Below are 18,637 nucleotides of genomic sequence, written 5' to 3'. Positions count from 1 at the left end.
TTAAGCTCATAATGTGGATTTGCTGGCATTACTCAAGCAGTGCAGATATTAGTTTTCTTTTCAAAACTGACAAATTTGTTTGGCATTCATTTAGCTTGATTTAAGTAATAATGGTGTGGGGCTAGGATGTGTGTGTGTGTGTGTGTGTGTGTGTGTGTGTAGGGGGGTGGATAGACACAAACAAACACCCTTATAAAAACACACTGATAAGAATTTTAAAAGGCTTTACTTAACAGTGAACATGGCTGACAGCTGGAAAAGTGCTGATTTTAAATGAGGGTTGTAATACTGTGACATGTATGTACTTGAAGGTGCCTGTATAAAGATAATTGTACAGCCCAATCTTATTGTCTCTAATTCTCATCACATTACTGCACAAATGAGGGGTCAGCCTCCAAACTCAAACCAAAGCTTTCAAAACTAGCACAGATAGAACTTTTTGACCATACCCTGAAATTAAAACAGTCACTCTCCATAGTTGACAAGTGTTTCTTTCCTTCTGTAAATTAACTTTTTATAAGAAATGTCCTGGAGCTTAACAGCTGTACCAGGATGCTCTTTATCAGCCCCCAGCCAATAAAGGTAAAGGTAAAGGTACCCCTGCCCATCAGGGCCAGTCGTGACCGACTCTAGGGTTGCGCACTCATCTCGCTCAAGAGGCCGGGAGCTGGCGCTGTCCAAAGACACTTCCAGGTCACGTGGCTAGCGTGACTAAGCTGCATCTGGCGAGCCAGCACCAGTGCCGCACATGGAAACACCGTTCCCCAGCCAATACAGTGCTCATATTTGGGAAGGGTTAGGGCTCAGAGGTAGAGCACATGGTTTGCATGCAAATTTCCCACTTTTAATCCCCAGCATTTCCAATTAGGGCTGAGAGGGATCCCATCTGAAACTCTTCAGAGCTGTTGCCAGTCAGCATATCAAGCTAGCTATACTGGTGGTCTGTCTCAGTATACGGCAGCATTCTGTCATCCCATGTACCTTTTTTCTCATTCCATTCAATTTAGCAGGATGTCTTACATCCCTCCACATTCCCCTTTCCAATATCTTGGATCACACTATGTGAATCTCATGGAATCAATCACAGTTAAAGGGAACTTTGAGCCCACAGTGGAGCAGTACACAGCAGAAGGTGGCAATTTAGTCTCCCGCCCACTCAGACAAAACCATTGGTAAGCCACAGTGACTGGCAAATGTGAGGTCCAATTGTGTAGGGATCCAGTGTATGAAATACATGTCAAATTTCCAATTGGTCCTTTCTTATGTCCCCTCAAAGAGGCCTTCCAGTAAAATAGCTCTCCACTGCCTAACAGCAGCAGAGAGATCTGTTGTACAAGTAAATGGTTACGTATAAGGTTAAGTTACTGCACCAAGGTTAATAGTAAATTACCATCTTATCTTCTGTTAATATTTCATATAATAGAAGAGTTTGGAAATACTTCTCATTGTGGTGACTTGTTGGCATAGTAACTAGTTCCTTGCTGCAGATTAAATACCTTTCTATTATGCGAAGGCTACTTTTGCACATCATCCTTGGATGTTTTTGAAAACAGAAAAGTCTACTGTAGGTCTTCATTTCAGATGACAATGCAGTAAAACACCCTACTTCAACATAAGCTACGTGGAAACCTGAACCAGAGAGGTATGTTTTTATGCTTGCTAATAAAAACAAAATTACATTTGCTGCATGTGTAAAGTGCTTTAAAAATTGACTTGTGCTGCCATCAGAGGCAGTACAGAAGATCTCTACATTTTGGTAATGTATTTCGAATGAAATTTCATAATGAAAATAAAAAGCAAATGTACCCCCAGTCCTGAAATTAGATATTGCTGCAATAGCACACAGAGTGGCTTCTGTCACCTTAAGCACCCAATAAGAAGCAAGATGGCTAATCAGTAGCACGGCAACCAATTATAACTGTACATCAGCTAGATGTCATTAAACTAGCAAAGAAGTTTCCATGGCCACATACATTCTTTTAGGAATGCAAATCTTTTAGGAAGGGCGTCATCATCATCATTTTTTACCTATGGTATAGTCATCTAGCTATTATGGGGTTCATGTCCCATATCCTCCCAGTAATATGCCAAGATTTTGGTGCACCGCTTTATGACAGCGGTACCTACTGTTGTCACAGCAGTGCCAAACCATTATATTGTCTCAGCATGAAAGCCAAGCTCAGTTCCCTAAGCTAGCACAACAAAACAGAATCATTGTGGTATGCTGACAATATTTGCTTTAGGACAACACCAACCCAATATTTTAAGAAAACAGAGCTGACTACCCCTGCCCACCCTATTTCCCCCTATCTTTGGTGACTATTATGGAAGTAGTCAGTTACTATCAGAGCTTTTGAACCAAGAAATGAAGTATATTAACCCTACAGGAACTCCTGCTGTAGTGAGGAGCAATCTACATGAAGAGAGGCTCTGGGGTTGATCGCTTCTTTTTACTAGGCTTGGAATGTGTTATTAAAGTAATCAAGGATGAATGGGAAGTTTTAGAGACATGAAATAAACATCAGATATCCAACAGAGATGATAGCTTGAACTGAGAAGGGAAATCCTAAACTAAACGGATGGTTTTTCTAAGGGGAAAAAATAGCACTGGTTGCTTTTCCTTTGCTTGACAGAGAACAGGAGGTTTCGGGACAGGGTTTCCTTTTGGCATCCCAGTGTTTTCCTGCAGAATTAGGGCATCTCAGACTCTGAAAGAAAACCACTCTGGTTTGTGGTTCTGATGCCCCACTCTTGGGCTCCAAAAGAGTGTATACGTAGCATAAGGTATGCAGATGGCATGCATACAATATATATAGTTGTAGCTCTTTGTATACAAACAGTATTTACTGGAAAAGACATGAAGCTTCCCCCCCCCCCCACTCAGTATTTCCATTCATATATTTCACACATTTTAAACTGCCCACTAGAAATGGAAGAAAAGAACAACCCACAGGTTTTCCTTTTAAAGTTACAGCGCTTCAAGATAACAAATTATGATTCATTTGGAGAAATCACTCTGGTTTGGGGATAAAATGAAAGATATGTTCTGAGATAGCATGGGTGACATCACACGGTTTACAAAACCTCATCCAAATGTGAACTCCAATTCAGTCATTTTTTTCATGTTTTATTTCAGGCTATAGAGCAGCTGCATCTTCATTGCTTCAGTTCAATTTTAATTGAATGTGCAGCTTGGAATATGTTAAAATGATCCAAATGATATTAAAAAGAGAGAGAATGATATACACAGACAGATGAAGATCCAGCATGATTTAAAACAGAATTTTTTAAAAATCATAATTTACAATGTAAACAGTATGTGACATTGCAGGCCGTCTCCAGTGCTCGAGGACCAGAGGTGTGCATTTATTTGAACAAATGTGTCATGGTCTTAAATAAAATAGATCTTGAATGAAGTGACTGCAGACTATAGAGGTGATAAGATGTGCCAAAAATGTGTAAAGATGTAGTAATTCTGGGTTTTATTGTTCTCTCTGAATCTACAGTAATTCAGTCTGCTGTACAGATCAGAGAGGGCCTAAGTATTCAAATAGGAGGCCTTGTGCTTAGCCCTGACCTGGTGCCAGACATTGAGTTCTCAGAAGATAAACCAGACACTCCATGAGTCAAGGAAGGTTTCCTGGAACCAGTGTTAAAGATACTATTGAGGGTCGTTCTGGTGGAAGACCATGTGACCCTCACCTGCTCTCATCTTGCCCCAGCAGAGGAATCACATGCCTCTTTCCCCACCTAGTCAGCTAATGAACTGGGCTGCAAGCACTGACCTGTTTCTGCATCCTGGTGTGCACAGCCCACTGTTCCCTATGTCTCAGGACCCACCATGTTCATGGGCACGGGGGCCTCTCTGGCTCTGGCAAGGGGTCCCTCTGCTCAGCTTCCTGTGCGCTGTCCCCTCGTCATCCTCTGTCACCATGTGAGTACTACCTATGCCAACCTCTCCTTCCCTACCCCCAGCTTGCCCCCAAGTGACTCAGTCCCAGCTGCACCCCTTGCTGGGATCCTCCTCCTCAAAGTCCTGCCAGTTCATGACACAAAATAGTGTAGTTTTTAAAGATTCAGCCTTGCCATCTTGATCCAAAATTGTATCCAAATGGATCCAAACAAAAAATGGTGCTCCTTGATCTTGGAAATCATCATGCAAAATCTGGTATATTAAGAAGTATGCAAATGCGTAGAGAATAGACAGACAAACAACTATCTGAAGAAGTGTGCATGCACACGAAAGCTCATACCAATAAAAAACTTAGTTGGTTTCTAAGGTGCTACTGGAAGGAATTTTTTTATTTTGTTTCTACTTTCTGGAGTATATGAATGGAACAGACTAAAACAGATTTGTTAGTGAACATAGACTGGATACTAAGAGAGACTAAGAGATTTTATCTATTGATCTACAGGGAAGTTCGCCTGGCACCTTCATTATACACCTTTAGGCGTCAGGCAAAAACATTCCTTTTTAACAAGACCTTTGGTTGATCTTATTGACATTCAACATCCTTCTAGAATGTGGCTTTTGGGGGGGTATTGGGTTACTGCTTTTGGTTTGTTTTTATAAGTTGTGGTCTTGTTGTGAACCGCCCTGAGACCTCTGGGTATAGGGCAGTGTATATGTCTAATAATAATAATAATAATAATAATAATAATAATAATAATAATAATTTAATATAGATGTTTCAAAAGCAAAATTTATATAAAAATCCTACTACTGACTGAATAAAACATATATTAAGGAAATCATTTATTATGAAAGCATAACTTAAAATAAACCACTCATTATTTTCTTTACATTTTGCTTGATGTAGAAGCTATGGCAGATGTTCCCTAATCAGGTAATTTGCTGTTTCCGCAGTAGCTTTATCACAATTATATTCTGCTTTCTTCAGTGAGCTCAAGGCAGTTTACATGATGCCTCCTCACCACAAGCCTGTGAGACAGGACAGACTGAGAGATAGTGATCGGGATTTTATGTATTCACTTACTGTACTTACAATATTTATGTATTTCTTTTCCAACAGAAGGTTCTAAAAGAGTTATAACTAGATAACAATTAAAGTTATCATGTGGAACAACAATTATTTAGTGAACTCAATGGGGCTGTGCTGTGAGAACTCAACAGAGCCAAGGTGGCAGTTGTGGGGGGGAAATCTCTCAAAATAAACAAATGAAATGATGGAATGCATTCCTCTTTAATATGTGGTTAACACCAGCCCTAATAAGTCTTAGAGAACAGATGAAGACCCGTCTTTACATTCAGGCATCAGCTGATCACTAGCACATGTGTCTCTTTGTTATTACTTTTAGTTTTCCACTCGTGGAGGAATATGGTATATTTATTTATGATGCTTTATTGCATATTCTGTATTTAAATTTTTAATGCAACTTGCTCTGGAATTGTTATTGCAATGAAGAGCAGGCAATAAATATTTCAATAAATAAATAATACAAATGAATATAGCCCCTATTTTTAAGAGCATCAGATACACAACTGCATGGTTGTGCCTATAATTAAGATTTTGTTATATTATTGATTGCCCGTAATATGTTGTTTATTATAATTCACTCAGTTATTTTTCCCCAGGGCCTGCATTATATAAACAGCAGAAGGAATGTACTGTATGTGCAGAGCTGACAATACAATGCATGAGCACAATTCAAAGTGTTGGTGCTGACCTTTAAAGCCCTAAACGGCCTCGGTCCAGTATACCTGAAGGAGCGTCTCCACCCCCATCAGTCTGCCCGGACGCTGAGGTCCAGCGCCGAGGGCCTTCTGGCGGTTCCCTCACTGCGAGAAGCAAAGCTACAGGGAACCAGGCAGAGGGCCTTCTCGGTAGTGGCGCCCGCCCTGTGGAACACCCTTCCAGCAGATGTCAAGGCGATAAACAACTACCTGACATTCAGGAGACATCTTAAGGCAGCCCTGTTCAGGGAAGTTTTTAACGTGTGATATTTTATTGTATTTTTGGTTTTTATGGAAGCCGCCCAGAGTGGCTGGGGAGGCCCAGCCAGATGGGCGGGGTATAAATAATAAATTATTATTATTATTATTATTATTATTATTATTATTATTATAAAATGGAAGACGAAAAGGGAAGAATTCTCAGGTGTAGTTGGATGAGGTTGCAAAACAGGGCATACACTAGGGCACTAGATCAATACAGTCATTGATGCCAAACTCAAAAGGCAAATGTTTTCCTATGCTAGTCTTAAATTTAACATCAATATGAAAAGAAACGTTACAATACATTTATTTCCAGACTCTCAAATTGCTTTATTTCACTGAAAATGGTTGGTAACACCATTTCCCAAGTGTTTAGTTTTGATGGAAAAGTGTCAGATTAAAAAAGGGTTCTTTTTCTCTCTCTAAAATGTTATTATATCTGTCTACTTCTTCTCTCCATGGAAACAAAATGAGTATTTCCCTATTTCTATTAATACAAGTATAAATATTGCCCTCAAAACATGATGAAGGGAGTATTCATAATCTGCATAGCCTGGCAAGTCCTGCATCCAGTCTACACATTTTTATACTTAACAAGTAGCATTTAGGGTTGTTGTTGTTGTTACATATTTATCAGGTTCTCTCACCATTCGGTAGCAACAGGAAAGGAACATATAGAAATAAAATGCATTCACACAGATCATATATGCAGAAAATTCTCTGCAGAGTTTCTGACACTACAAACAACTGTTGACTGAGGAAGCAGAACTGACTTGTCACCTCATTTGCAATGTAAAACTGCAAAATGGAAAGTGATGACTTGGACACTTAGATGTGTTAACTTCTGAGGCATCATACTCATGAATTTTCCTACTCAGGACAGGTCGCTGTTTCACATATAAAACAGGTAAGCTTTGAACAAGAGGAAGCACAAGTCAGTAACTCTTCTGCTGTGCTTGAGTATAATGTTCAAAATCACCATCAGAATCTACTGTTGTGAGTTTGTTATAGGTTGCATCCAATGGTGATTACTTTGCATTACATGAATCACACCTATATGATTGCTGTGAAGGAGCCTGGACTTTCAATAGAAGAGAATGAAAAGCACCAGACCTGTTGCTAAGTGTGTGTAAGTCACATATTTTGTTAGGAAAATTACAGGAAAATAGCTCATAAAGACTGGGAAATAAATTAATTATAATAATAATAATAATAATAATAATAATAATAATAATAATAATTTATATCCCGCCCTCCCCAGCCGAAGCCGGGCTCAGGGCGGCTAACAACAATAAAATAATACAACATTCTAAAATCATTTCATTATAAAATTAATTCAAATCAAATTGATGGCAACCATTGGGCTAGGGTTCTGTGAAGATTGCCAAAGGAGGGAGTCAGGCTGTGCCCTGGCCAAAGGCTTGGTGGAACAGCTCTGTCTTGCAGGGCCCTAGTCTCTTGTGGCAGAGCGTTCTACCAGATCAGAGCCACAGCTGAAAAAGCCCTGGCTTTGGTTGAGGCCAACCTAACCTCTCTATGGCCTGGGACCTCCAAGATGTTTTTGTTTGAAGATCGTAAGTTCCTCTGTGGAACATATCAGGAGAGGCGGTCCTGTAGGTACAAGGGTCCTAGGTCGTGTAGGGCTTTAAAGCTTAAAACCAGCACCTTAAACCTGATCCTGTACTCCTCCGGGAGCCAGTGCAGCTGGTATAGCACCAGGTGAATGTGACCTCGCAGCGAGGACTCCGTAAGGAGTCTCGCTGCAGCATTCTGCACCCGCTGGAGTTTCTGGGTCAGTCTCAAGGGCAGCCCCACGTAGAGCTAGTTACAATAATCCAGTCTGGAGGTGACCGTCGTGTGAATCATAGTGGCTAGGTCAGGGCGAGAGAGGTAAGGAGCCAACCTCTTAGCTTGGCGGAGATGAAAAAATGCCGCCTTTGTTATAGCTGCAATCTGCACCTCCATGGAAAGGGAGGTGTCGAAGATTACACCCAAACTCTTAATGGATGGTGCTGGCACTAATTGCACCCTGCAAGAGATGGGAGTTGCCCCCCCCAATCCCATATTGTCCTGACCCAGCCAAAGGACCTCTGTCTTTGAAGGATTTAGCTTCAACCGGCTCCCACATAACCATCCAGCCACAGCTCCCAAACATCTGATCAGTGTGTCTGGGGCCGAGTCAGGATGGCCATCCATCAACAGATAGAGTTGGGTGTCATCGGCATACTGATGGCAGCCCAACCCAAAACTCTGGACAAGCTGGGCGAGGGGGCGCATAAAGATGTTGAAAAGCATCGGGGAGAGTATCGCACCCTGAGGCACTCTACACACCAGGGAGTGGCGCGATAACAGTCCCCCCCCAAGCGCCACCCTCTGTCCCCGACCAGAGAGAAACGAGCGCAGCCATTGATGGACTGTGCCCTGGATCCCCATGTCGGCAAGGCGGTGGTCCAGGAGTTCATGATGAGGAAGGTGACCTAAGGAGGAGAAGGAGAAGGAGAAGGAGAAGGAGAAGAAGTTGTAGTAGTTGGGGAGAGAAGTGGGGGTAGTAGTATAGTTCCTTTCTTTTTTCCTTCAAGCTGTTTTTGGATTTTTTCTGCCACTGCAAGTAGCAACAATGGCAACTGCATTGGAAATCTGGCCACCATTTTGTATTCTCTACAATACTGTGGCCTTGTGGAGAGAAGATGGTGGTCACCACAAACAAAATGTTGGAGGGTATTCAGAAATAATTCTGTAAAGTGGTATTTTTATAGGGGGCAATGAGAAAAAAAGGAAGAAATCAGAAATTTTCTCCAAATAAAATACTTCTGGAAAATTTCAACTTGGCCCTATGTCTAAAAAAGCAAGGTATGACTCCGCTATGTCACTAGAACACCCTTTCTCCAATGGTTTGGAGAGTTTCAGAGACTCTAAGTGCTATCAGGGAAATCAGGACATCTGTATATAAGGGAGGGATGGGACATATGGTGGTGATGATTCATACAATTGGTGTCTCCACATAAGCCAAGCTGCACTGCCAGCTCAATGGCATCCCTGTGTGCTCACATGGGGACTGCCATATGTCTAAAATAATCCAAGTATAGTAAAATCTGCCTCAACTGTCAATATTTAAAATAGATGCAGTGTGCTAAACAAAATGAAATAATACGCTGCAATTTAGATTTAAAGTGAGTGGATACAATGATTGTGTGTGGGGTATATATATATATATGTTTTAGTAAGTGGAGAATGTTTTCCATTTATTGGAAGAAGGTTTGCTTGAAGGATAGGCAATCTTTCAAGCCAAGATTTGATATAAAGTTATGTGAAGTATCATGAGTAAAGCAAATCAAAGCAGTAATGGATATGGAAGAATAGGACTTAATAACTTTTGAGCCTAAGGTTACTAGCTAAAAGTGGAGGTCTCCAAATAATTGTATAAAGAAGGGAGATTATACATTATATATGCAAGAAGGATAATATTACAACCTTGTACTGTGCTAAGCATAACAAGTTGCATTTTAAGATTATAAAATGAAGGCATATATTAAAAGGACCAGATTTTTAAGGGGAAATAATGCCCCCTCCCGCAGCTTCTTTGTTTTCATTGACAGTGTGTGTATTTACATTTCTGGAGGTTTGTTTGCTTTTCACTTCAAGGGAGGTGGCCAAAAATAGCAGCCACAGGAGCATTAAAAAAACCACACACACAATAGTTATATGTTATGCCATAGAGATGTGCAGTGTACCTTCATATGGAATCTAATGAGCCAGCTCCACTGAATCATAAAATTATGAATTATTTCTATGGGGAGGAAATTGAACTCTGTTCTTTTTCATGAGAGGAATTAATTGAGAGGAATTAATTTAGTTGCCATGCTAAAGAGACAGTGCAATATTTTCTAGGTCAGTTAAAAAGGTTAGTTGTTTAAGTTTTGTTTTTGCTTTAACCCAAGCTGGTCTGATAATAAGTAAATACAATAGGGAAGACTCCCTTCACATAATTCTTCCATTTTAAAAGGTGTCACTTAACGTTGCATAAACTTCATGGCTCTGACTGTATACAACCTGATCCTGGCTGGCAGCAGCTGTTCAAGATTTCAGATAAATCCAATATGATTGTAATAATTACAAAAACAGTCACCATCACTGTGGGAAAACATCAAAGAAAAGCTCATCCCATTCTGCAAGGTGCATGTATGTATATGAAAGACCAGGGGGGTCCTCAATTTTGACTAAAAGAGATATCATAATAGATGTTGTATAGGTTTTCAAATGGCATAAAAACAGAACAGAAGATGGCTTTGATACCCTGCATCTCACCAAAAGGACAGATACATTTCACACATCATAGAACACCCTCAAAATCCACTTTATGTGAGTCATAGCTTCCTCGTTTCACCAAAATTGCAGTCACATATCATAAAATAAAAAAGCAGAAGGTTCCAGCGTTCTCTACAAATGCTGTATTTTATTCAAGATAAAAAAAATATAGCTGTTAAATAGTCTAAGGTAAACATGCAAATGTCTGTGAATAACCACTGCATGTACACAAAATTGCACTAGGCTTCCATGAGAAGTAACAGCTCATTCACACATGCAAACACCTCACTGGAGTTTCTGTAATTGTGACAGCATTTTGAAGGCTATGGGCTGTTTCCATGGACCATTTAGTTTAAACAAGTGTTTCATTGTATGATCCTAAAGGTCAAGGACAGGGAACTTGTGGCCTTCCAGGTATTATCGGTCATGCTGCCATAGTAGGGGAAGGTAAGAGCTGGAATCCAGCAATAATCACTTGTAATCTAAAATTGACATGGAGAAGCAACAAAGGAAGTTGCCATTTAGTTCAGTACCGTGAACACCAACTGACAGTGGCTCACCAGGATTTCAGGCAGAGGACAATTTCTATCCCTACATGGAGAAGCCAGGAATTGAACATGGGACCTTCTAGATGTAAGGCAGATGGTCTTCCAATGGGCTCTTTCTCATCCCAATATTGTGTCCAGACAATTACAAATAGTTTGCAAGATGCTGTTTTGTAAGGGGTGGGTGTGTTTGAATAACACACAGGACACTGGAATTACAGCTTTGTTGTTCAAATGGGTATATTCTGTTGATCTTCACAAAGTTAATACATTGATCTCTTCTGAAACCCTCAACAAGAAGTTGAACTCTATGAAACCAGGTAGCTTAACTACCTGACAACTGCACTAAGTCCTATAAGGATTTGGAAGATCTATTATTCTTAGAATGGCAATGGTATGTTACCTTGACAACCAGATATGATGTATGACTACATTGCGCACCATACTCTGATGACATTCAGCTCCTCTCTGAGACTTTGATAGATTTTGTTTATTGAAACAGCACCTCAAACCATCAACTTCCAGGGGTTGGAATGAATATTAGTTCTCAGCCTATTTCTTGATGATGGTGGTGATCCAAAGCCATCCACTTAAGACAAAAATAAAAGGGTTCTTCCTGTTTCCATAGTGCACTGCACACATGAAGTCACTGAAGACTGGTTAAACCTTAACTTTGCCAACTTTCCATGTTTGGCAGGACAAAATCCAATCATTGCCTTGAACACCTTAGTTACTCACATGATCTTCTGGGTTTGCTAGACACTTTCCCCCCCTTTTTGGATGTATCAGTTTCTCAGAGATTGCAGTAAATATGTCAGCTGACCATTGTTATGCTGGAAGGATGTGGTGGAATTTTTGTTATGCATATGGACAGCCAAAATGTCTATAACAATTAAATATGACTTCATTTAGAAAAATTATAAGAGTGACCCCACCACTACCACCTGAAAACCACATGCCTCTAGCAGGCTCCAAGGGCCGATGAGGACTCCCCAAGTTATCACCCTCTGGGAGCGACCATCCAAGTAGGACCAGAACCACTACAAAGCAGTGCCACCCACCCATAACTCAGCTGCAGCAGATGATCTATGGTATCAAAAGCCTCTGAGAACTCAAAGAGAATTAAGAAGGATACCTTTCCCCTCCAAGAGTGTCTGGATCTAGTAAGTGTGTTCAGAATAGCACCCTGGATGTTATCTCCCCACCCTGTGATTTTGCAGTGTTTCCCCACAGGCAACCGCACACACTCTGAAATTTCTCTCTGAATGATCGCAACCAATCAGGATCAGGTACAAATGCTGCTTACATTACAGTGCTACATAGCAAATAATTTTAGGCTATGTGTTGATACCACTAAGGGCAGCTTAAGGGCATTTATAGTGAAAACATTGCTGGTCAGCAATCATGAACCACTGAGAATAAAGCATGTCTACAATCATGATACAGTGATCCTCCTTTTTGACACAAAGCTCCTTTTCAAATTTGCCCCAGTATTTAGGACCATTTTAATTATTTGGTCTTCAGACACTGAGAGCAATGTTTAAAAACCAGGGATATTTCTGAAAAATATTTGTAGTACAGTAATGAAGATAGCAGCTTTGAATGTATAGAATCTGCTTCTCTGGTGTAAGAATGGTTGAATTAGGAGTTAAAAAGCTGTTTGTTAATATCACTTCATAGCTGAAGTTACCAGGTCAATTGTGGTAGACCCAGAGGTGATGGTGTGTTTGTCTATTAAGTTATAAATGGGCCTGCCAGCAATGCTTATGTATGGCAAATCTTGTAGAGCTTTCATTACCCATGTGCCATCTTGAAGTTGGTTAGGAAATGCCCTTGGCAAGGTCAATGTTGTATCAGTTTCAGAATTACATAATTCCCCTTGCGAAAGGAGCATTCTTATTATTTAATTATTTACTAAAATATTCCCATTCCATCATTCTGCTTTATTTCTAAAGTGCCCAAAGTGGCTTACATCATGCAAAATACAAAAAACAGTCATAAATAAAGTTTTTAAAAGTCAGGACAATAAAAGCATAGAGAACGCCTCAGCAAAAAGCAAACAAATAAGCCAAAGGGATAAAGCAGCATCAATCACCTAAGCCATATGCACCTGGAAACAGAATAATAAAATTGTAGAGTTTGAAGGGACCCCAAAGGTCATCTACTCCAACGCCTTGCAATGTAGTAGTCAAAGCCAAAGAATCTCTGACAGACATTCTAGCTTGTCAATACCCTTCTCAAACTGTGGTATCCAGAGCTGGACACAGTACTCCAGACAGGATCTAACCAAAGAAAAATAGAGTGATACAGTACTATTGATCTAGAGTGATACATTGATTCTAGACACTATATGTCTATTGATGCAGCCTAGAATTGCATTAGCTGTTTTGCCACTGCACCACCCTGTTGAATCATGATAACCTTGTGGTCTGCTAAGACCCCAAGATCCTTTTCATGTGTATTGCTGCCAAGCCATGTGTCACCCATCCTATATGTCTGCATTTGATTATTCCTGCCTAAACGTGTGTGCATATTCATATTCTTCAGCTATACCGTGAGGCTCATTTTACTACTGAACAGAAAAACCTTCTTACAGGCCAGTCTAAAGCAATCCACCATGTGCCTCCCTGCCTTCCCACTCACTCTTTCTCTTCCTAGTCCTCTTCCTACCTTAACATCCTTCACCAGCCGGAGAAGATTAAGTTCCCTCCAGCTGGGAGCCTCAGACAAAAGTGGTGCAGCTTCTAACATTTGGACAATCAGCTGTTTGGGCACTATTTTGGGCATCATCGCCTGGGAAGAGGTGGTAGTAGCAAGCAAGATGCACATGGCTGATGGTTTGAGACAGTGTTCAGTTAGTTGTTGTCCATATATTTTGTCCATATATTCCCAGAACAGGGAAAGACCTGCAGTGAGCTCTTTCTTTTCCATCTGCCTTCACCCTGAGTTCCATGAAGGCTTCTAAATAACAAGCTTACGAAGCAGTATGTGCAGATAGCTATTAACACACTACATAAAAAATGTATGAACACATTCTACTTTATTGAAATGCAGTAGAACAAATGAATCAAATCAAAACTATTAAAAGACTGCAGTACAGTTCATAAAATGTAGAAGCAGCTTGGGGGAAAATAACCCACAAATCTTTGTTCAAGTGGAACAATGTCAGATGTCAACTCCCTGAGAAAAATATGCCATTGGCTTTTCATTTTACATTAATAACTGTTTGTAAAAACAACTACACATACATAAACCCCCAAAACTCCTCTGCTTCAGATTAAGGTGTTGGAGATCTCTTTCTGTGAACACACCCAAAGACGCAATGACTCTTTAATGCTGAGGAAGGAAGTCAAATAGTGTTTGGCTAATGATAAAAGTGTGAAGATGGAATACTCAGCAAATCAGAATCTACTGTTGGGGAGAGTCATTCATAAATCATATATTGTTGGCCAGTTGGTCAGCTGACATAATATCCAAGTGATCTTTTAACAAATCACAATGCAAGCATGGTCAAATTTAATCCCCTACAAAAGTTGTAAGGGAATCTTAACATCAGCAGGTGTTCAGGTTTTAAATGAAGAATTGTAACTTTTCATTGCAAGTTTCACTGTGATCTCTCAATCTCAACATCAGCTGCTATACAGCAAATGTGTGGTTTCTAGGTGATCATCCATCAAGGCACTGACCAGGCACTGCTTAGCTTCAGAGGTGGTGGGTTCATGTGACTTCTGCCCATGCACTGGGAACATAGAGATTGCACAGTGAGAAATTTTCTGTGAATATGGTGGAAACTCTCCTTTGCTCAGTCCTTCTAAGCTTTATCAGATAAGTTGCAGGGGGAGGGAATCAGTTCTATGGGAAAGTTGATATATGATTGGCTGAGTCTGACAGGGGCACATTCATTGTAAAAAGAGTCCCCGAGATTGGATTGAACCAGACTTACCATTCCCATGTCGCAAACCATTTATGGAATGAAGACTGCCCCCTTCAGACCCAGCGGAGCATGAATCAGCTTGGTAACATTGCTGGCATGTGCGGCACCACTGAGGATACAGACCCCTTTGCAAGTACTGCAGTAAATAGGGATGCCAGACAATTCTGGTGCAAACTGAAAAGGAAGAATATATTGCTGCAGTTCACATGTTCATCTATGGTCAGGAACAGAACTCAACCAAGCAAATACAATCATTGTTGTGGTTTTTGATTCCACAAATAATTGTTTCAACATTTCATTTACACTGAAATGCGTTAAACAAATAGCTATGTAAGTTATGCTAAATAGTGAACAAGATGAATAATGTAGTATTTGGTGAAAAGCGAGTTTCAGTGGAACAAAAACAGCACTGATTTTTATTTGAATGGATCTCCCAGCCTCGTTACATCCCTTGCAAATAATGCCTGAAAGGGGTTAGCATGCACTGAATTTCTTTCTAATATGTCAGTGTTCAAGAGCATAATTACAGTGCAAACAAACCTGCAAAGAATTTGAGTGCCAATCAAAAGCCTCACTAAGTTTGGAGAACAATTTCTTAAAATGCTCAAAAGGAAGCAAGGTGGTGGGGGAGACATACATTAATCGTACCATTTCTTGTTTTATCTGTAAAAACAGAAGTGAGGCCTCTGTTAGATCTCTGAGTTGCTATTATTGCAGCACTATTCACTCAACATTGTGCTGCTGTACGTCACTGGGACTCAGAGCAAATCCTGTGCAGTCAAGGAAAGCAAGTTGATAAGGCCCTTTGCGGTCACAATACTTGTAAAGAGCAGCACAGCAATCAGCAGTGACAAAGTGCTAATGAGGACTGGCATTGCAATTAGTGGCACAGAAGATTTCCTCCCACCCTGTCCCGGTTTGGCATTTGACTTTTCATAGGTCTGATCTGAATCAAGCTGGTGCTAGATTATTCCACAGAAGTAAGCATCTTTTGAACTTCTCTCTTCAAAGTCATTAGTACTGAAATCAACATAAATAGAATATGCTGCTTCAGACTTGACTACCAAGTGCTTCAAACCTGGACTGCCAAGCATGACTACCCAAAGGAGCCACACACTAGTACATGGCGTAAAATTAATCAGCAAGGTTTCCTGCTGCCTCTTCGATTCAGAGCGAGTAGCACCTCACCTAACCTGTGAAACATATGATGCCAATTCTAGTGATGTGATGCTACTGTTTCTGCCTTTGCCGCTAACAGATTTATTAAAGACTGAGCCGTAGAAATGGTTATTAGAATCAGTTATTTTTGTGATGTGCTTGTTAGGATTTTTCTTGCAGCTGACAAATCTTTTAACAGAAAGGCTCACAACTGAAAACAGGATTTATTTATGTATTTTTAAAAATACCATTTGCAACAGTATTTAGTTTTTTAAAAAAGCAAACAACATGTTTGGTCCTCAATCCGTTCCAGCAGTCCAAACACATTCTTAAAAGCCATGCACGTGTAGACAGAATTCTGAGGTGCTTTAATTCCATCCTCCTTGTGAAACTTTCCCGATAAAGCTAGGCACAGATAAAACTGAACCAAGCAGAGCTCACTGGTAGTACTCTGGTATCCTCTTCCCCCAAAAAATATCATTCCAAAGAAGGCTTCCAGAAACCTTGGGAAATTGAACTACCCCCCACCCTAGGAAAGGAAGACATGGGGCCAGATCTGGGGTAAAGAATCACTACTCTGTTAACTACTGAACTACTGTGATGAAGGACTGAAGAAAATGGGACTGATTAATTCCATCTAAGTGAGCAGCCTAGCTGGAGGAGGCTGATGGGAGCTTTTCTCCAGATTCTCCTGGGAGTGACACCACCCTGGCTCTGAGCACTGGAGCTTTAAGTTAACTGGTTCATTCCCTTCTTCTCCTGCTCAAACAGAGAACATCTGTTTGCTCCAACCCTCCCCTGCTGTCTGGAATGAAGACGTGTCCAGGGTCAAAAGGTTCAACCCCTTTAAACTGGCTGGCAATGTGAGGTAGGTTTGGCAGTGTTACTTCACCATGTAGGTGCCTCAGGGGGCTCATCTGGGCAGTCTCTTCACTCCTCTGCCCACACCACCTACTACAGAAGAAGCCAGCTCAAGCTCAGTAAACCTCAGTCCTTCTGCAGATCATTAGGTTGAACAGGTCTTCCCAGAGTTCCTTAATTAAAGTGTCCCACTCCTCCATGGAGAGATGCACATCATCGTCTCTATAAAGGCACATGTCGCTACAGCCACAGCAGGTGCTGTAACCTTCCAACAGTTTGACTTCACCACCCAAAAGCACATTCCTCCATTGTCTACCGAGACAGAGGGATGCCAACAACAACAACATTATATATAATGGTGGCATGTGAGATATAATCACCTCCAATTTTCAGAAATTTTCTACTTAACATCCCTCCTAATTCTCTTTGTAGTTCTCTCAATCCTATTGAAATGGTGGTCCCCTACCACACCCTCTTCTCCAGCATCTCAAATCACATGGTAAGCAACTCAGGGGACCATGCTAAGGCATTAACTAAGTCCTCCCATACCTATACTCCCATACCTCCCATACTAAGTGACAGCTAAGTCATCTGCACTGAATCGTCTTCTCCAAGTTGCAGCACCAAAATCTGAGGAACTAGTTCCAGGGATGCCTGATGAAATAACATGGGGAGGAGTTTCTATAATAACCATGGAAATATTACGACTGCAATCCTGTGGTCTCTGTGGCCATGTTCCACAGCTCAAATAACATTTAGATTTATCTTTCTGGATGGAGGGATGGAGAAAGTAAGATGTTCAGCCTCAGGGAGAAGTTATGACATCATCAAGCACCTCCCAGCCACTGCACAAACCTCCACAGCCCTTACTTTACTGATGCCAGAGTTCTGACATCAGTAGAAACAAAAATGAGGCGTATGGGAGGCATTAAAGAAAGGGGGAGTGGATAAATTGTTCTTCCCTCCCCTCCACCCTACTGCCACTTGTCCAGCAGAGCTTCAGACATCTTCAAACCTCTGACAACATGGCATCTCTAACCCACCAGTAGCATTCAAATCTATCACTGAATTTCATTCCCAGCCTCAATTTACAGAAGCAGCTACTATGGACAGCTGATGTTAAACTATTATTATTATTTACAGCAGGCTCTAATATAAAAATAAATTTCACACTTCTTTTCACTTATTTCATTTTTTCTTTCTTTATAAGAATCACGATGGACATTTATTATATTGACATATATGACACTGAATAATGGTTGTTTTTCATTTAGGGCTTGAACACCAATATCTTATCTATATTAGTTTATTTGCTGAGGAAATATTGGATAAACACACACTGTGTAGCCCGGTCTAAAGCTGGAATTTATGGAGTGATTAATCCACTACCACAGAAACTGCTAATGGTATTGCCTACTAATTATTTATACATAAATAGCTCACACCCTATTTCAAAATACTATTTTAAACAATGATGCCAGTGTTTATTGATTGATGCTATTCTGTTATTTTTCTGCTAATGTGCTATTCCTAAAAGCCCTCTTCCAGCATACCAATTCCATGTTAAGTAAACATGTGAGACCGTGGTAAGGAGTATGACAGTTCTTTCCCTCTTTCACTGCTCCAGATGGCCTCCATGAGTTAGCTGTTAGAGGATGAGCTACTGAAAGTTGAGCCTCTTGTACTCATGGAGATTCCATGTACATGTTAGAAGCCCTGGAAAATCAGGGTTCTAAAATGCATAGGAAGCTCCACAAGTTCCCGCCTTTAGACATTTGTCCTCATGACTGATGACAGGAACAACAATGGAGCTAGCATATGTCTATTCACTTACCTGTTTACTTAACACCAAACAAGACTTCCTGAAAGAGCTATAGA

At 40.6% G+C, this 18,637-nt stretch overlaps 2 long non-coding RNA genes across 2 annotated transcripts in view; one reads left to right on the top strand and one right to left on the bottom strand.

Annotated features, from left to right (window-relative positions):
* LOC309531399 overlaps positions 1-18,637 on the bottom strand; it is a 57,840-nt gene extending 39,203 nt beyond the window's left edge. Inside the window, exons 1-2 of the long non-coding RNA XR_014219295.1 lie at positions 18,594-18,637; positions 14,750-14,914 (exon numbers count right to left, since the gene is read on the bottom strand). This is a non-coding gene — a long non-coding RNA (uncharacterized lncRNA). The remainder of the gene's footprint in view (positions 1-14,749; positions 14,915-18,593) is intronic.
* LOC309531393 lies at positions 11,657-16,030 on the top strand. The gene is made up of 2 exons (XR_014219288.1): positions 11,657-11,969; positions 15,416-16,030. It is a non-coding gene; the product is annotated as an uncharacterized lncRNA (long non-coding RNA).

The sequence above is a fragment of the Podarcis vaucheri genome (assembly GCF_965113315.1).
Source record: "Podarcis vaucheri genome assembly, chromosome: 4".
NCBI classification, from domain to species: domain Eukaryota; kingdom Metazoa; phylum Chordata; class Lepidosauria; order Squamata; family Lacertidae; genus Podarcis; species Podarcis vaucheri.
This window is presented reverse-complemented; position numbering and strand designations above follow the sequence as displayed.